The sequence below is a fragment of the Durio zibethinus genome, chromosome 20, assembly GCF_047325235.1.
Source record: "Durio zibethinus cultivar Kanyao isolate XHJ-2024 chromosome 20, ASM4732523v1, whole genome shotgun sequence".
Taxonomy (NCBI): Eukaryota; Viridiplantae; Streptophyta; class Magnoliopsida; order Malvales; family Malvaceae; genus Durio; species Durio zibethinus.
In genome coordinates this window covers 7,001,663-7,022,803 of record NC_143181.1, presented here as the reverse complement: position 1 = coordinate 7,022,803, position 21,141 = coordinate 7,001,663, and the positions used below count along the sequence as shown (strand labels likewise).

General features: G+C 25.7%; 1 pseudogene; it reads right to left on the bottom strand.

Moving 5' to 3' along the window:
• Positions 1–868: 868 nt before the first annotated feature.
• Positions 869–1,587, bottom strand: LOC149513087 (G-type lectin S-receptor-like serine/threonine-protein kinase LECRK4; annotated as a pseudogene).
• Between the last annotated feature and the right edge of the window lie 19,554 nt (positions 1,588–21,141).

The following is a 21,141-nucleotide window of genomic DNA, read 5'->3' as shown; positions in this document are numbered from 1 at the left end:
ATCTAACCAATCTCAAACAAATTTGTTATGAGATTTGAGTCATTACTCCTAACAATCTCCACCTTAACTCAAACTTCAATAATCATCAATCTTTATGCTAGACATGGTTGGCTCACTTGCAATGAAAGTATCATAACAATCATTTTCTTTTATGTATCTTCACGCTTTACATAAATCGATCTATCAAAGTATGAACTCGAATTTCTTTCTTGAATTGAGCCCCTCTAGGCTTGTCTCTTCTCAAATCTCAAACCTCTAGCTCTGATACTACTATTAGGTTAAAAAGCCATAATCCAATCCATCAGCAGAAGCGAAATCAAATGATCAATCAATAACACAAAATATACTAATTTAATGTAGTTCAATCAAACTAACCTATATCTATGAATGAGAAAAAAGATCCATTAGTTGTAAGAAATTACAATCATACAATCATATCAGCCTCATCAATACCCATTGACACTTTCAATCTCTTCTAGTCCAATGAAGTATTCTCAACCCAAAAAAACACATACCCATATGCATCCATACACTATACCTATGTGAACCCTCTCAGTCTCCTATAGTCCATTCATAAACATTCAAACATACACACCCATAAGGACGTTAATCTCCTATACTCCTATGAGGTGTCTATCTCATAAAATCCTATAACTCTATTATATCTTTTTTTCATATCTAACCTTATAGAAACTTCACATATTTATAAGCACACAAACTTGCCTATCAAGAATCTTTTTCTTCTTAGAATTTTTCTCTTGCAAATCTTCTTATCCATCAAGCAATATCTAACCAATCTGAAACAAATCTATTATAAGATTTGAGTCACTATTCCTAACATATGAGTCTTCTTCTTAGGTAACATTTTTCAATTCATATATGTCAAAAGTTTTAAACTCTGTTCACTCCCGCTTGGGTAACTTTTCTTGCATCCAAAATCATTCTGGCTTTGGTTGATGAAATCAAATCCAGGAGGACATTAACATAAAAGATTTCAATTCATAAGAATACAATAGCTATTCACGCCACACAAGCCTTTAGGAGTTAAGACTATATCTATCATTAGAAGATGACTATTCAATTGATCAATTACCTAGTTATCTTAGACCATGCGAATACAATCAAAATATTCCATTTGCATCAATGGTTGTAGGGTAGGCTGCCTTGCTTGCATTAACTATACTACTCAAGTTTTTTATGTTGAATCCAGTAGCATTGAGCAAGTATAGCAGTCCATTACTATCAAGATTCAAAGTCACACCATCTCTTGTATTTTGTGTTATTGTATCCTAATAAACAGTTGTATCTGATCCTCCTGAATCTACTGAATATTGCACTAGATTCCCATCATTCTGCATAAAGATATGAAACATTTCTCTTAAATGATTTGTATCAAAGATGCTGGAAACTAGCTTGTTTTTAGTTAAGAGGCGTTGACCAAGTAAAATACTATCTGTTGGAACACTGAAAATATTCCATATGATACCGAAACTTGAATTTAAGAGGACTAAGTCACAAAAGTGAAGCATTGAGTCAGAAGATGCAAATACTAAAACTAGAGGCATAAACGAAAAGAGTTTTCGATGAACTATTCATGATATGTTCGGTTTCTGTTCGTTTATATTCATTTATTAAGCTTAACAAATGATCTTGAATAGCATTTTTATGTTCATTTGTTAAATGAACTAAACATGAATAGAAGTCTATTCGATTCATTTATATTCGTGAACAAACTCGTTTAATGTTCGTGACCAAATTTGATTATAATTTGTTTAAAACATTAAAAGTTGATTATTTTGATATTTAATATCTTTTATCAATCTACAAATTATCATGTAAAATTTATATCATTAAAAACTATATATGACATAGATCAAAATAATTTTTAATTTTTAAAAAATATTATTACTAAATAACTCTTTTTATATCCTAAAAAATTGGATAATAACTTTGAATGAAGTTTGAAAAAATAGAAACATTTTTTTAAGAATCCCACATCGACAGAGAATCAAAACAGGGGATGGGTAAAGTTTATAAATTTTCATCCTTTACCTCTACTTTACATATGTGCCTATACAATAAATCTCACATTGTTTAACAACCAAAACAAAAAAATGGGTAAATTGTATAAATTTCCATCTTCTTTTGCTGTACGTCTTGAATCCCACATTGGTAAAGCCTACAAATTCCAATGCATTCCATTACTACACATCAGTGCATAAACAAATAAATCTCACATCGGTTAAGAACCAGAATAAGGGATAGGAATGCCTACATATTCCCATCATCTTTTTCTGTTATACATCTATTAATATTCAAATGAATCCCACATCGCTTAAAAACCAAACAAAGGTTGAGTAAAGCCTATAAATTCTCACCCTTTGCTTATCAGTCATTTAATAAATTCAGCAATTAGATATCGGCACTACGATTTTAGGCTATAATAAGTTATTAGTTCAAATATTAGGACTTAAATCTAGAAATCATTTTTGTTCAACTAAATCTCGTTAAAAACAGTCGAATCGAGCTTAAACATATGTTGGGCAATTCTTATGAATTTGTTCATTTATAAGCTCATTTATTAGTAACCAAACTAAACTTGAATAGCGAAATACTCAACTTGATTCGATTCATTTACAGCTTTAACTGAAGCTGTCAAAATTGGCATCTTTTGGCCTTGATTCTATTGCATAATAAGCCTACCATCAATGGTTAAAAGCAACATAGCATTACCAGAAAATGATCAATCATCTCTGTTAGCTGTCCATATAATTTTTTGCTGCTAGATTTATGCAAACCAAATGTCTACAGAGAAGCCTTATCCATTTGGATAAAATCCAAAGGCAAACTGGCCAAACTCTGAAAGCTAAAAAGAATAGTTCATTGGAGAAAAAAAAAACCCAAGCAATTAAGGAGTTTCTTTATTGTGTTTTTATAGTAGAAAACTTAATGTTTAGAAGAAGAAACAAAATCATAGCAGCCATTATTAATCAGATGGAAGTAACTTTAAACTTTAGGTCTTTGTATATCTATCTATCTATAAGATAAATTTTACAAATGTACCAAGTACAAGACTTTTTATTATGAGTGGCACATGGCGGCTTCATGATTTACTTTTTTTTTGTTTTTTTTTTTCCAAAAATATCTAAGAAAAAGATAATGTAATTATTTCTTGATTTAACTAAAGAAAGAATGAGAAAAAAAATAGGTGAAAGGTTTTCTAGCATGAACAACTAACAAAAATCATGTTTTGACATAAAAAAACATAGTTGAAAAGCTAACAAAGATCATAACTTTTGTTTTTGATATATAGTTTTTAAATACAATCCAAAGACTACGTTTCTCATATAAAAACATGGTGTTCGTAAAGCCAAAGCCAACTCTCACCCATATGTATTTATTAGACCCCACTTTCAACATGATATTGCTTTCATTAGTTTTAAGAGTAAAAAGAAAAGATGTATTGCTTTTATAAGCTTTCATGAGCTTCCACCCATAACTTTTTTTTTTAATTTGTTATAAGTGAAATTCTTAGGAAAGTAAAAGGAGAAGATTTTGTGAGATTTTGGTGCACAAAAACCATTTCTCTTAAATAAGAAAGGTAGCTTTTTGTTGTAAAAAAAATCTTAGAAAAATAAAAAAAAAAATTTGTGAGATTTTGGTACAAAAAGACTAAATTTCTTACATAAGAAAGGTAGTTTTTATAGTTTTTTATTGAAAAAAAAAAAGTCTTTGAAAAGCAAAAAGAAAAGATTTGGTGAGATTTTGATACACAAAGATTATGTTTCTTATATTAGAAAAGTAGTCTTTGTAGTTTTTTATTGTAAAAAAAAAATTCTTGAAAAAATGAAAAAGAAGATTTGTTGAGATTCGTTGACTTACCTTTTCTTTTATCACTTTTGCTTTGATGCATAAAGATTATGTCTCTTACATAAGAAAAGTAGTCTTTGTAATTTTTTTTATGAAAAAAATTCTTGAAAAAATAAAAAGAGAAGATTTGGTGATATTTTAGTGCACAAAAACTATATTTCTTACATAAGAAATGTAGTCTTTGTAGTTTTTTGTTGTAAAAAAACTTCTTAGGTAAGTAAAAAGAGAAAATTTGGTGAGATTTGTTGACTTACCTTTTCATTTATCACTTTAAGACTATTAATTAATATGCAAAATGATAGAATAGTTATTGGGAAGGTAAGAAGAAAAGAATTGATGGAACCCAAAAAACCTCTACCTAGAACTATAAATATAGTCAATAATTTTTTTAAAAAAATTAAAAACTAGATTTTCCAAATTAGAAATACAATCTTTAATGAATGTTTATAAAAAAATATTTTACAAAAATTACATTTTTAAAAATATAAGTGTACTTATTAATTAAAAAAATTAACCAAAACTTATGTTTCCTAAATTAAAAACACAGTATTTAGTTGATGTTACAAATACTAAATACTACATTTTTAAAATTATAAACATAGTCTTTAAAGTAAAATCCATAATATGAATTTTATAAAAATTTGAGAGCAATGGGGGTATCCACGTGCACCCTCTTTCTTCTTTTTTTTTTTTTTTGGTTCCTTTTTAAATGGTTTTGCTTCCTTTTTATTTTATTTGTTTTTTACTTTATTTTTTTAGATTTTTGCAATTTTTTATTTTTTAAGCATTTTATTTTTATTTTCTTATTTAATTTAATTTAATTTATTTTTACTTTTTTAAGATAAATCATGTAAAAAAAAGTCAATAAATATAAGAATAACAAAATAATTTGTATCTAATGGATTTTTTTTAACTTTTTTAAGATAATCTATGTAATAAAAAAGTTAATAAATATAAGAGGTTTCCACATGGCATCGAATCTTTCCTTCAAAATTCTATTTTTTTAATTTTTATTTATTTTTTTTTTGACATTATATTTTATTCGATAAACTTTGCAAAGAAAAAAATTAAAGGAATGATCATAAAACAATCTATATCCAATTAATTTTAATTTTTCTCAATCCAATATAAATGCATTTTTAAAAAAAAAGAATCATAAAAATCAAGTTTTTTCTTTTTTTGAAAATCAAAATCAAATTGGAGATGAATTTAAGCTGTTTCATCCATACAATAGAAAGGTTGCACTTTTTTTTATGTTGATGGTGTTCATCTTAGATCTCTTCAATTCTCTCACTTTTTTAAAAATGTTTTCTAATAAATTGATTGAGATTATGGTATAGAAAATGATTGAGATGATGGTAGTAAGTGAAAGGTAACATGATTCTAATAAGATAATTGAGATTTAAGGTGATGGTGGTAGGTAATGAGTAAGGGAATCACGTGAATGTCCTCTTTTATAAAAATATATATATATATATATATTTTACACTTTTGTTTTATTTCTTTTATTTTATTTTCTTTTTTATCTCCCACCTTTTAAACTCTCCCACCTCCTCATTTTCCCATAACCCTTTATAAAGAAAATTGGTAGCCTCTCTTCTACCTTTTCATCCATCATTGATTGTCGTTTGCTAGAAATAGATTTTCATAAAAAAAAAAAAAATACCTTCAACCTCTTGATTTTATATTTACATCTATCAAGTTAAAATTTTCAAAATCAACTAAGAAAAATCTAGATCTAAATCTAAAACTCATTACCTTAATTTTTAAAAACCTCTATTTTTACCAACTGAAATAGTCTGAAATTTGACTATGTTACTCTTTTCCTTTTGCTCTTTGTTTCCACCAGTTTAAATTTTTCAACACCTTTTATTGTCAAAATTCACCATTATTATTGTCGTCATCCTCTTCTTGAATCTGGTCGATACTAGGTAAATCAGTTAACATGTTTTTGACTTTGCTTGTTTTTAAATCTTAATGTTTTTTCTTAAGATTTTTTGTTAAATATAACAGTTATTACCTTAAAATTTTTTTGTTGTGATATTTTTACAAGTGTTGATATGAGTTTCAATTTTTTTTTGTACTTTCAATATCTTTGTCTTTTTTTATTTACTATCTCATGATATTTTTGTTTACTTAATACCTTTTTTTTTATTGTTTTACTACATTTATATAGATACTTACAAACTTTTCATGTAAGTTCTTTGAAGTTGTATCATTTGTTATTTTATTATATTACACTTTTTTGCTACAAACCACATATAATTGGCTTTGCTACTTTGCTGAGGATTCATCTATAATTTAATTTCTTTTACATATTATGGTACAAAAAAGATAAGAAAAATGGAAGGGTGAGAAAAACAAAACCAAAAGAAAAAAAAATATGAGATTGATATTCATGTAATTGTAAACTAATTAGAATATTACAATAAGTTTTTCATTTTGATGTTGTCTGTAGACACTCTATTTTTTTTGAAAAAATCGTCCAAAATTGAAATGGGCCTTCAATTGTAAAATAGGCCCAATTTGAGAGCTTTAGGCCCAATAAGATTAAAAGCAAAAAAATTTTAATTTTGGTTGTAGTTTTAATTTTGATTTTAATTTGATTTTAGTGTTTTAATTTTATTTTTTATTATTAGTCAAAAAGTAAAAAGAAAAAGAAAAAAATCAAAAAATCGAATGAAAAGGAAATGAGAATTTTGCACAAAAATCTTGGATTCAATCTTTCAATTTAATTCTTGATCCTAAGTCATTGAAAAAGGGAAGATTGCAAAAGAAATAAAATCACAGAGTTAATTCATAAAAATCAAATTAAATCATGAGTTTGGTGGAATTGATTTTTTTCCAAAATTGAAGAAACATTAATCCTTATATAAAAGACTCAACCTATGATCACAAAGGGGAAGAACAATCACAAGGGGACAAGTAAAAATCTAACACAATTAAACAATTCCAATAGCTAGGGCAGAGATTGCAGTTCAATTTCGTGTTTTTTACATTTAAGATTTTTGTTGTGGGATTTGGGAAATTGGGTTTTGATTCTCGTAGTTTTTGGGATTGTGAATTTCCAAATTTTTTATTTTCTCAGTTTCTAGGATCAATTTCTAATGTCTGTGTTTTTTGGGAAGTCAAGAAGTTTTTTGGAATTTTGGGTTTTCTCGGATTCTATTAGAAGTTGTTTTGTAACTTTGCATTTTAATTTGACTTTGGACTTTGCTTTTTAATTAATTTAGGCTTGTGATTTTATTTTCTAGGGAAATTTTGATTTTTTTTTTTAGTTTAGATTGAATTTATGGGTTTTTGGAGATTTTCTAGGCTTTTGTTGAATTTTGGATGAAGATTTGAATTTTTCAACGTGTTTCACAGTAACTATAAGGTTTTGCACTGGTCAGATTCTACGTTCATTGCATTTTCTAGAAAATGTTGAATTTTTTTATGGCTAGTTAAATTTTTCAGCATTGAAATTTTGTTTCATATTGGTCGATTGAATTTCACGACAAGGGTTTTTAAAGAAAGGTCAGAAAGAAAAAAAGTTAGAGAGAAAAGCTGTATGAGAAATTTTGAGAAAATTGAAGTTTTCTCACTTTCATAATAAACCCAATACGATGCTATTTTGACAAAAGGCTTATCCGCATGAAACTGTATGGGATCCGCGTGCTGACTTAGTTGAATCTTGCCCAATTTGTAGGTTTTCCCTTTTATTTTTTTGTTTTGATTTTTTATAATTTTTCTTCTTTATTTTGATTTTTAGTTTTGACTTTTTAGTTTTTATATTTATTATTTTAATTATTGATTGAATTAATGCGATGAGAAAAAGGAAAAAGAAAAAAAATGGTTTCTTTTTGCAAGATACCTTTATGAAATTGTTTTTTTCTTTAAAAAAAAAAGGTTTTCAAAATAAATTCATGAGTGATACTAAACTATTTGAGGATTTTTTATGGATTTAAATTTTTTATGAATTTTACCAAATTATTAGAGAATTTAATAATCGAATTTTTGTGAAAAAAATAATTTTCATAAAATCCTATCAACATATTGGAGGATAATCTTTGACAAATGATCTAACCAACATATTGGAAGATATTTTTTTAAATAAATTATTTTTTTTATAAAAATTAGATTTTAAACCTTTGATGATTGAATTACTAAGAACATTGCAAACAGCAATCTCTATGTAAATTCTTATGTGAGAAAATCTTTTCTAAATTTTATCAACATATTAAAGAATTTAGATAAAAATTTTCGATACCAAGATTCTAAATCTCGTTATCATAAATAAAAGTTTTTTTAACAAAAAAATTAAATGAATCCGACAATGGAACCTTGTCATAGTGGGACTTTAGTCTTCATAAATACTCTTGAAGTGAAAAAATTTTCTTAAATTGTTACGAAACTATTGGAGTAATTTTAAAATCAGTTTTTAATAATTAAATTATTTGGCAAATTATATAGATGTTTTAAGACTTGGATAATTTGAAATCAAAACTGATAATATCTTTAGAATGGGTACTGTAAGGGTGCTATAACTTTTTTTACTTGTAACTACATTTTTAAACCTAAATTTGGTTTTGTAAATTAGAATTTACTATTTAAAAGTGCATAAGTCAAGCTTGGAACTCTCTTTTAAAATAAGACAAATTCAATTAGGTGATCAATCAAATCTAAAAAAAAAAAATTGGTGGTGACTCCTTTAAATTTATGTTTAGCAATAGGTCCACAGATCTATCCATTTTGACAATTTGGTAACTTCACTAGGGATAACCGAGAGTCAAGCCAGTAAACGATTTCTTGTTATCCAAGCCTAATTTAAAAAATTTAAGAATTTTTGTCTGTATTTTATTTATTTATTTATTTTAATAAGATCTTTCATTAATTTGCATATGCATAACATGAGCTCTATACTCGAATTTTGTCCCTTAAAAGAGAGTGAAATACCTACGCTTTTATGAGATTTCATGTCTCTACATGGGCTAATAAAAAACTCTCACTCAAATTGAATCCATTCCACTTGTAGCCTATAATGGGTGAGGATTGGAAATGTTTTACTAATCTATGATGGATAATGATATAAGAAACAATTTGGGAACCTTTAGAGATAACTCAAACCATATATAGTTAACCTTATGAGCTTAACCTATAAGTAGAGCCATGTTCCCTTTACCCTTTTAAAATTAACCTAAAATTTAGAATCATGTTGTTATTGTTATTTGTTTTGCTATTATGTTTATTTTCTATATATTAAGATAATTAACCAATTTTTTTATTTTTTTCCTCTTATATATTCATAAAATATTCATACAGATTACATAGCATACCTGCCCTAAAGATATTTTCAATGAAAGTTTTCATGGAACTCATAGAACATCTAAGACTTTTATGGAATAAATGAAAGTTCATTTTTGTTGAAAATCTTTAAGGGACAAACATCTTTTCATGCATTGCATTCATTCATAAATAATTTTTTATCATGTTAGGTCATAAATGAGTCCACTAATTTAAGGTTGTGGTACACAAGGTTTAAGGATAACGCAACATCATTATAATATTTGAGCTCAAGCTAGAAGAATGGAGCAAAACAATGCAAGCCATGTTGAGAAATTGGAAAAGTCTCAAGAGGAAATCAAATGCAAAGTTGAACAAAGTCCTTAAAACATTAGGCAAGTTGAATAAAGGAAAGGCAGTGAAAAAAGATGCTGGCCTTAAAGACCATTTTTCATAGAATGTTGTTAATCTTCTATATCTTCCTAGTTATGGCCCATATCAGGCTCGGTCCACTCAAAGCTTTTCACCAAAATAATTCATATTTCTTGCAAGCTATACTTACTTAGAAATGCCACATGCACCTAGCTAAAGGAACATCCAAAGCCACATCAACCCTACATTCACTAAAATGGTGGTTGAACCAATCTAAATTTTCAAGTTGGATGATCCAAAAAAGAAACTAAAATTAAAAGTGGCTGAGTATTTGAAGGACTTAAAAGCTGATCATAAAATGAACATGCTCGATGAGAGATTATGAACTACGAAGGGTATTGACTTTTACAATTCCATGGATGCTACTGGAATTTGTTTGGATTTAAATGTAGTTATACCACCAAAATTTAAGATGTCAAAGTTTGAAAAATATGACAATACAAAATATCCTATCACGTATATTACAATGTACTATCGAATGATGGTTGCCTACATCAATGATAAAAAGCTATTGATGCACGTATTTCAAGATAACATTACTGGTTTAGTTACAAGGTGATATATTCAATTAGACCAAACCCGCATCCATTATTGGAAAAAGCTCACTTGGGTATTTATTAATTAGTATCGTCACATAATTAACTTGGCTCCTAATCATTTTTTTTTACAAAGCATGAAGAAGAAGGTAATAGAATCCTTAAAAGAATATGCCTAATGATGGAAGGATATAACTAGTCAAGTTCAACCGTCTAAGAAAAAAACTATAGTAATGTTTGTTAGCACCTTGAAGGTACCCCTATTATGAGAAAATGACAGGGAATACAACAAAAAACTTTGCTGGCATAGTGATCTTAGGGAAAATTATTAAAAATGCCATAAATAGTGACAAGCTTAAAAAAAAAAAAGCCAACAATACCAAGAAAGGTAGGATGCCTAATAAGAAAGAAGCTGAAACCCAAGTTATGAGTTTTAGGGGGCAACAATTCAGAAATTATGCTTTATATCCATCACTTATTCATCTAGCTCACTACTATATAGTTAATGATATTGCACAAGTCCCTTACCAACCTCATTACCTAACTATGAACAACATCTCCCTAAGTCTTAATTAGCTAACCTTTCAAATACCTACCTATGGGCCTAGTTCTGTCATTATGCCAATCTCAAAACCTAACAATCAAGCGAATGGTTTAAGAAGATCTAAGGGTAACCAAGAGAAAACTCACATTGATCCTATACTCATAACTTATATTAAGTTATTTTTAGAATTAATCAAGAAAATTTGGTATTTCCAATTCATTTGAAATCATTGAAGCCACCTTATCCTAAATGGTACAATGTTAATGTCACATGTGATTACCATAATAAAAATGTGGGTCACTCTATAGAAATCTGGCCTGCTTTCAAGTATAAAGTATAAAGTTTGATCTAAACAGGCTTAGTAAGCTTCAACAAATCAAGGGAGCTAAATGTCATTAACGATCTTTTGTCCAATCACTTAAGGGCATAATTTTGAGAAGGATACGAAAAGGCTGACTAGAACTAATTGTTATTTTAGGATTTTTTTAGAATATGGATCTTTTTAATGTACTTAGATTTTATTTTATTTTTCATCATTTTAATAAAAGTGGTAAATATGATGCATTTTCATGATATTTCTTCTTTTGTGTAAATCATCATTATATGCTTTTACTTTTTCATATCTTTTCCTATATCTATTCCTAGATTCCAAATAATGACTATTTAAATAGTCATGACAAGAATTTAGGATTTGATTTTGAAAACATTACTCATGTTGATATGATTGATAAGTTAAAATTGTTAATCTATTGAAAAGATAAATCTTGTAAAGAATTTCGCTTATTGAAAGTTGAAAGTGAGGTTATACATGATCTTTGCAATGGTTAATTCACAAGCTTGCTTTTGGTCAATAAATGTTCTTCATTGAGATTATTCATATTTGATATGAGAAATAGTAATTTTTCTTCTACCCTTCACACAATGAGTAAAATTATTAGTTGTTACCCCATTTGATCTTGTTAAGATTTTCTTTCAAGAAATCCTAACAAATGATCACCCCCACACTGGAGGTAAAGTTTGAAAAGCTTGAAAAGTGAATATCCTTAATGATTTCAAAGGCAAAGCCTTTATGTGTTCAGATGTTTCTAGAAAAATGATGAAAAGTGTAAAAAAAAAAAAGAAAAGAAGAAAAAAATAAAGGAAAAAAAAAGTTAATGGTGTAAAATGTCAAAATACTCACATAAAAATAAATGATCATTGGTTTGATTATCCTTCAGATATAGGTTGGGCATGTTTTATCTATATTTTTCATAACCTCTCACCCTAGCTTACGTTACATTCTTTATAAGTCCATTTTGATCGAATATGAATACTTAAATTGGAAAATCATAAGTTGAACTAAAGCAGATTTGCAATTGGATTATTTAGGATTTTGGTGTCATTGAAGGATCAAAGGGAAAAGAAATAAAAAGAAAAAGATGAAAAGGAGATGTGCAAAAAAAAAAAAAAAAAGACTTAAACTAAAAACCCGAGAGGGTGGTTTAAGTAAAAATTGAGACTTGGAAAAATATATTCATTTAAAGATACCAAAGATATGGATAATATTTGGCTCAAAGATCGAGAATATCAATGGAATATGTTTTTGAGAAAGATTATGAGTTAGAGTTCAAAATTATCTAAACAATCATTATTATGGATGTTAATATCACAATTAAATAGCCACAATATTTTGCTTTTTTCTTTTCCAAATTTTCTTTCAATAATGAATACTCATTTTTCTTATTATTTACCAAGTGTGTATCATTTGAATGAATTGAAGAAATATATTATATTTGTCATGAATTAGAATAACGATAAATAAGTGAATGATAATGTCCGTAAAAGATTATTCCATTCCTTTGAAAGAAATTCAAAATGATAGAAGTGAAAAAAGCTTGAGAAGATGATTTGAAAAGGGCAAATGAGATGACCTAGTGATGAATACAATGATAGATTGGTCAACATAACTTATGAGTTCTGACCAGATTAGGAAAATAACATGAATCAATTGATGGAATGATGGAATTTGTTCTACGACCATTAGTGCTGAAGAGCTCAAAAGGAATATATAATATGGAGGACTCTTGAAAACCTTGTTACTATAATTGAAATATTATGGCATCGATTTACTGACATTTGTTTTGTGTTTGCATTTTTGTTTGAACAAATACATATATATATATAATTTGATGAATATTTGAACCCTTGATAATTACATTTGCATCATGGTTGGGGCATGCATTTGTATAATTAAAAAAACATTTGAATCATGCATTATCGTTTAAGACATGCATTTGCATCATTTAGTGAGAATCAAAATTGTTGCATTTGCATCATTTAGAAGGCATTTGCTTTATTATCATAAAATTTTGTCGAATATAAGAATTTGACTTTGGTGGGAGAAAATTTTTTCTTTTTGAATCCTTGAATGAGGAAGATTTTTCATGATGAGATTTTTCAAACAAAGAAAACTTTCCAAATTTTTAAAGTTATAGAGCTTTTGTTTAAAGGAGTTTTTTTTCAAAAAAAAAATAGTCATAATTTATAAGACTTTGAGCACAATCACTAAATTTTTTTAATGCAAAGCTTTGAAATTTTTTTTTTGAAACCCTAAAATTTTTTAATAAGAATCTTTGAAACTTTGGATGAAAATACTAAAGTTTTTTTTTAATGTGAATCTTTGAAATTCTTAATGTGAATCCCTAAGTTTTTCGAATGAAAATCTTTAACTTTTGGGCATGAATCTCTGAAAATTTTTAATGAGAATATTTAAATTCTAGACGTGAGCCCTGAAATCTTTGATGTGAATTCATGAATTTTTCAAATATAAAATTTTAAATTTTGGATGTGAAACACTAATAAAAAAATTTTGAATATGAATCTTTGAATCTTGTATGTGAATTACAGTTTGCGAATCCTTACAATGATGAAGTTGAAATTCTTGCGAATTTAAAAATTTTTACGAAATTAAAATTCTTGTAAATCTAAAATTCTTGCAAATTTGAAATTCTTATGAAATTGAATTCTTGCAAATCCAAAATTATTGCGAATATGAAATTATTGTGAAATTGAATTTCTTGTGAATCTAAAAATTCTTATGAACATAAAATTCTTGCAAATTTTTTATTCTTATGAAATTGAAATTCTTGTAAATTTAAAATTCTTGTGAAATTAAATTTTTTTTAATCTAAAATTCTTACGAATTTGGGTTCTTGTGAATTTTTCATTCTTGCAAAACTTAAATCGTTGTAAATTTGAAATTGTTGTGAAACTAAATTTCTTTCAAATTTAAAATTCTTACGAATCTAAGTTCTTGTGAATCTTCCATTCTTGCGAACATGAAATTCTTGTAAATATGAAAATCTTGCAAATCTTTGAATTCTTGCAAATCTGGAAATCCTTGCAAATTTGAAACCTTTGCAAATATGAAATCTCTACGAAACTTGAAACCTTTACGAATCTAAAATCTCTATAAAACTTAAAATTTTTATGAATATGGAATCTTTAAGAATCTTGCAATTTTTGCAAATCTTGGATTCTTTCAACTTGTTATGGAACATTGCAAATCTTTAAAGCTTTATGAACCTGTGAATTTAATGATGAACCCTTGAATTTTTCAATTGTGAATCTTTAGATTTCAAGTTAAAAAATTTTTGAGTTTTTCAGACCTCAAACAAAATGGATGTCTTTTTTATCTTTGTATAGTTCTTATTTCATAGAAATTGCAGAAAAATGGGCAACTGTAGACAACCCATTTTGTCCAAGAAAATTGTCCAAAATTTAAATAGGCCTTCGATCGAAAAATGGAACCAATTGGAGAGCTTTGGGCCCAATAAGATTAAAAGCCCAAAAATTTTATTTTTATTTTTATTTTTAGTTTTAATTTTGGTTTTAATTTGATTTTAGTGTTTTAATTTTAGTTTTTATTATTAGTGAAAAAGTAAAAAAAAAAATAAAAAACTGAATGAAAAGGAAATGGGAATTTTGCAGGGAAATCTTGGATTCAATTTTTGAATTTAATTCTTGATTCCTAAGTCATTGAAAAAGGGAAGATTGCAAAAGAAATAAAATCATAAAGTTAATTCATAAAAATCAAATTGAATCATAGGTTTGTTGGAATTGATTTTTTTTCCAAAATTGAAGAAGCATTAATCCCTATATAAAAGACTCAAAATGTGATCACAAAAGGGAAGAACAATCACAAGGAGACAAGTAATAATCAAACACAATTGAACAATTCCAATAGCTAGGGCAAAGATTAGGGTTCGGTTCTAGGTTCCTTACATTTAAGATTTTCGTTTTAGGATTTGGGAAATTGGGTTTTAATTCTTATAGTTTCTAGGATTGTGAATTTCCAAATTTATAGTTTTTTTGGTTTTCAAGATAAATTTTGAATTTCTAGGTTTTTTGGGAAACTAGGAAGTTTTTTGGGAAGTTTAGGTTTTCTGGGATTTTGTTGGAAGTTGCTTTGTAACTTTAGATTTTGATTTGCCTTAGGACTTTGCTTTTTAATTAATTTAGGCTTGTGATTTGAATTTCTGGGAAAATATTTATTTTTTCTAGGTTTAGATTGAATTTATGGGTTTTTGGAGATTTTTTAGATTTCAGGTTTGAATTCTGGGTTTTTGTTAAAATTTACGATGAAGATTTGAGTTTTCTGGTGAGCTTTATAGTGGCCAGAGAGTTTTGCAATGGTCAAATTCTAGGTTCATTGCATGTTGAATTTTAAGGTGACCAGTTGAATTTCCAGAAATTGAAATCTGGGTTTATCTTGGTCGATTGAATTTCATGAGAAGGGTTTTTAGAGAAAGATCAAAGAGAAAAAAAAAAAGTTAGAAAGAGAAGCTACAAGGGAAAATCTGAGAAAAATTGAAGTTTTTTGGTTTTTATAGCAAACCCAATACAATGCCATTTTGACAAAAGGTTGACGCCTGTGAACTCGCATGCTGACCCAATTGGAACCTACCCAAATCATAGGTTTTTTCTTTTCTTTTTTGTTTATTATCTATTCTAATTTTTTAAAAAATTTTCTATTTCATTTTTATTTTTATTTTTATTATTTTAATAGTCAATTGAACTAATGTGGTGAGAAAAAACAAATAAAAAAAAGTTTATTTTTACAAGATACTTTTATGAATTTTTTTTCTTTTAAAAAAAGGGGTTTTCAAAATAAATTCATGAGTCCTACAAAATTATTAGAAAATTTTTCATGAATTCTACCAAACTATTGAAGAATTTCATAACTGAATTTTTGTAAAAAAAAATAATTTTCATAAAATTCTACTAACATATTGGAGTATAATCTTTAACAAAAGATCTTACCAATATATTAGAAGATATTTCTAAAAATAAATTATTTTTTTATAAAAATTAGATTTTGAATCTCTGATTATGGAATTACTAAAAGCGTTGCAAATAACAATCTCTATGTAAATTCTTAGGTAAGAAAATCTTTTCTAAATTTTACCAATATAATAGAGAATTGAAATAAGAATTTTCGATACCAAGGTTCTAAATCTCATTATCTCAAATAATTTTTTTTTTTACAAAAAAATTAAATGAAAATAACAGAGCCTCTTTAGAGTGAGATCCTAATCTCCATAAATACTCCTGATATGAAAAAATTATCTTAAATTGCTACTATACTATTGGAGTCATTTTAAGATCAATTTCTAATAATTAAATTATTTGACAAATTATAAAGATGTTTTAAACCTTGAATAATTTGAAATCAAAACTAGTACCATTATTTATATAGGCGTTATGAAGGTACTATAACTTTCCTCATGTATAATCACACTCCCAAATGTAAATCTGGTTTCATAGACTAGAATCTACCGTTTAAAAATATTTAAGTCAAACTTGAGACAGCTCTTTAAAATAGGACAGATTCAATTAGGTGACAAATCACACCTAAACAAAAAAAATTGATGGTGACTCCACTAAGTTTATACCTACCAACAGGTCCACGAATATACACTTTATGACATTGTCGATAAACTCAAAATTTTAAATTATTCCATATTATAGTCTCACAATGCATTAGAGTGTTTATGATTTTTATCATGTATTTTTTGAATAAACAATGATCTTTTAAAACTTAAATCAATTAGTTTTCTATAATGTATATATTGTCTAAATTAATTATGAAGTATAATATGTTTGTTCTCCAACTTTAGTTTTTTCCATTTTCATATTTTTTAAAAAAATTATTTTTCTTTATATTCTATTTCATTTTTTAATTGATTTTCAAAATGCTTATTTAAGGATCATCATATTGCAAGGGTTTTAGCTATTCACAAGATAGGTGATATATGCATAAAGTTGTTGCCTTGCTTTGCTTAATAATGCTAAGTCTTTGGGATTGGTGTTTTAATTTCTATGCTTATGGCTAAATACAAGCAAAATATTGAATTATTTTGAATCAAATCCCTAAATCCCAACTATTCCCAAACTCTTACTTTTGAAAAAAAAAAAATTTTTCATAAAAATGGTATTGCCATTTGAGTGAATTTTCGAGCTTAATATCAAATGCATTTTTGGTTGTATATATATATGTGTGTGTGTGTGTGTGTGTGTGTTTTCATAATTTATTGATAGAATTATATGCTTTTGGGTTGATTATTTATTTACTTATTTGCAATATGATAGAAAAATATGTCATCTTAATTCTTTATCATTATCTCATTATTAATGGAATGATTTGATGAAATTTAACTTTTTTTATTTATATTGTATTTAGAAAATGTTTTGGTTTAATGTATTCGAGTAAATATATTTCAATGAATTAATATTTTAGAAAGGTTCCATGTTATTTCAGGGGGAAATTTTGAAAATTTTAAAAGTTTGAATGTTTTACTTTAAGTAAATTTATTTTTATATATTACATATAGTAAACAAATTCATTATGTTTGATATATTTATTTAAACTTTTTTTGTTTCACATTCTTATTGAAAATTGCTTTTTCTAGCACTGAATGCATTTTTTATGACATTTAATGCATTTTTTTCTTCTCGTGCTATTTAGTATTGGCAATTAACTTTGAATTCAATAAGAAATTTAGGACATATATTTTAGTTGTTGTTTTGCTCTAATGGTTGAAAGAAAATTTTGGATAATTAATAAAATGCAGGTTGCAAATGTTGTATAGTCTAATTTCTCTTTTCATTATAAGCATATATTACTCTGAACTACAATTTAAAAGAATAAGATGAGTTTATTTTTGCCCACTTGAAATTTAAGTTAATTGAGACAACAATTTAAAGTTATTAACACTTTCTATTATTGATGACATTACACACTTTCTATTATTTAAATGTTTTCCATTTATCAGATATATGTTTCACTGCTTCAAGTTTTAGAAGAATTTTCTTTCATTATAATTTTTATCAATTAGTTCAAATTTTTTTCCTTCAAAAATTTTCTCTCATCTTTGTAGGGTGACAGTGTAGCCTTGGTAAGGTCATAATCAAACTTAGATTTTATAATATTAATGATTTTTTTCATAATCTTTTGTCACATGATTTTATGTTTGTTTAGCTACCTTTAAAAGAAATAAAAGATAAGATTTTCTTTATATTCGTTTCTCTTAGTATCAGCCTATACTTCATATGAAAACAAAAGAACAATGATCATTTTACCGCTTTCAGTCATTCCCAACATGATTACCTTAGACACTCTCTTTTGCTCTAAAAATATGGATTAAAGGTAAGCAAATGAACCTTACATAACTGAATTAGCATCATTGTTTCTTCAAATACATTTAAACTTGAAGAAATATTAAAATGAATTTTACTGTTACCTTTTTTAAGCACTAAAACAAATGCAGATATCTTTATTATTACATTTTCATTTTAAATTAATCTATAATGCAATTAGAAGTTTTTAAATTTTGATTACATTTATGGTAAAGAACTATGTAACCCTGTTTTCACTATGAAAATATAGAGAAAAAAGAAAGTTGGCAAGATGGGATTAGTACCATTATGGTATTATAATTTTTTAAAACAAAAAAATATTTTTTTTTGGTTTGTTGTTTTTTTTTTTATAAATCATTTGAGAAATGATATATAGATCTTTAATCTTATTAGATTGATCTTTATCGATCTTGATTTGTCAAGTTTGCTTAATATTAGTGTGGAGCTTTGCTATTGTTTTGTTGTGAATAATTGATTGCTTATATAAGCATGTTAAGATCGATTTAATCTTTAAAACACAAATTTTGTATATTATATATATATAAACAATGATAGGATGAAGATAAATAAAAAAGTTAATGACTTTCTATTATTATATAAATGTGAAGAATAGTTTTATTGCATTGATATTAATATATATTAAACAATGTAAAAAATAATTTTTTTAAAAAAATGAAATAAAAAAATTCTTTAACATATATGAAAGTATGTAAAAGAAAATAAAATACTTTTAAAAAGCATTAAAATAAAATTAAAAAAAAAACTCCCGCAACAACGTGCAATTGAAATTCTAGTTTATATTTTTAATTTTACAAATGTACAGTCAGCTTTCCCCCTTATATTGTGCCACATGGCACCAGTTCTTTCTTTTTTTTTACTTTTTACTTTTTTGTTTTTTTCTCAAATATTTTTTTAGTTTATAAAAATTTTATAAAGATTTTTAAAGATTTCCATTTTTTAAATGGTATTTTCTTTACCAAGTTTTTTTTTCCTTTATATATATATATTAAATTCATTCACTAAAATAAATTTTGTTTTATACGGATGTCAATTTGAGTGCCACGTTACGCTTTTCAATTTTTTGTTATTTTTAAAATTTTTTAAAAATTTTATTTTTTATTTTTTTATTTACAATCCTTTTAAGTTACGTCACGTGCCACTTGTTAACTTTCTTTTTTATTTTTGCTTATTTAGTTTCCCTATTTCTGAATTTTTTTAATATTTTAATATTTAATAAATATTTCTTAAAATTTAAATTTTTATATGAGACCTATTTTATGTCAAATTGTTTTGGCTTTATATATATATATTAAATTTTTTAATAAATATTTTTTTAGATTTTAATTTTTTTACGTGAAACTTTTTTGACACCAAAGATATTCCGTGTATTAATAATTTTTTTCTCTTTTTTTTCTATTATTTTCCTTTTTATATATTTAATAAATTTTTTAGAATCAATTTTTTTAACTCACTTTCTCTTTCTTTCTTTTCTAGTTTATAAAGCCTTTTAGGAGGAAGCGTCGCATTTTTTGTTTTTTATTATATTTAATTTTTATATATTTAATAAATAATTTTTTAATTTTAATTTTTTTTGTCTCCCTAACTTGATATTAGGGGTATAGCATTTTTCAATTTTTTTATTTTTCTTTTTATTTTTCTTCTTTTTTTCCTTTTTAATTATTTATATTTTTTAATATTTGAATTTTTTAGTGTAAGATCTATTTGATATTACTGACTAAAAAAAATTTTTTTTTCATTTTTTTTTAATTTGATAACTTTTTAAAGAAAAATTATATTAGGAAAATTTTATTATTATTGATATCGCATAACAACTTGATTTTTTTTCCTTTTTTGGTTTTTTGTTTTTTTTTTATTATTTTCTTCTTTTATTTTATTAATTAGATTATTTTATTGCAAAAAGCTTATAAATGTGTACACGTGATGACATTCCGTTTCGTATTTTCTTTTTACATTTTTTTTATTAGACAATTTAAAACATAAGAAATCAATAAATAATTTTTTTTTTTTTAAATATCAATGGAGGTATAGTAACAGAACAACCCATATTCGTTAGATTTGGATTTGTAAGGATCGGATAGATGAGCTTTCTTATTTGATATCGAATTGATTTTTTTTCAAAAATCAATATAAAGTCAAAAGCCAATTTATGGTATTCCATGTTGCCTTATCTATTATTTTAAATTATTTATTTAATTTATGTTTTTTATATTAATAAAAATATTATTTAATATCTTATTTAATAAAAATATAATATTTATACATAATTAAAATATAATATATCCATTATATAAAATTGACTCTTTGACTTTTATTTAATCCTCTTTAAGGTCTCGACATGCTTACTTATGTTTTTCTTTTCTCTTTGTTATGCCCTTTTTTAGCTTTTTTGTTTTTATTTTTTATTTTTATTTAAATAAATTTTGTGAAAAAAGAAAAAAAAAACTATGTAACCATCCACATGGCATCCCAATTTTTTTTTTTGTTTTTTTAATTAAATAAATTGAGATGTCCACATAATACCTCAATAAACTTTTTCTTTTTTATTTTTTTGTTTTTTTGTTTCATTTTTTTGTGTGTTTATCTTATTTTTTATTAAAGTAATTTTGTGAAAAAAAATTCAATTAAGGTGTCGAAATTGTACTCATTTTCGTTTCTTTTTCCTTTTTCATATTTTTTTGTATTTTTTAATTACATAAATTTTACAAAAAAAATGTGTTAATTGTTAAAGATGCTAAAAAATTAGTATCTATGAGTTTTGATCCATTTTAATTTAACAAAGGATGATCTTTTTAATTAAAA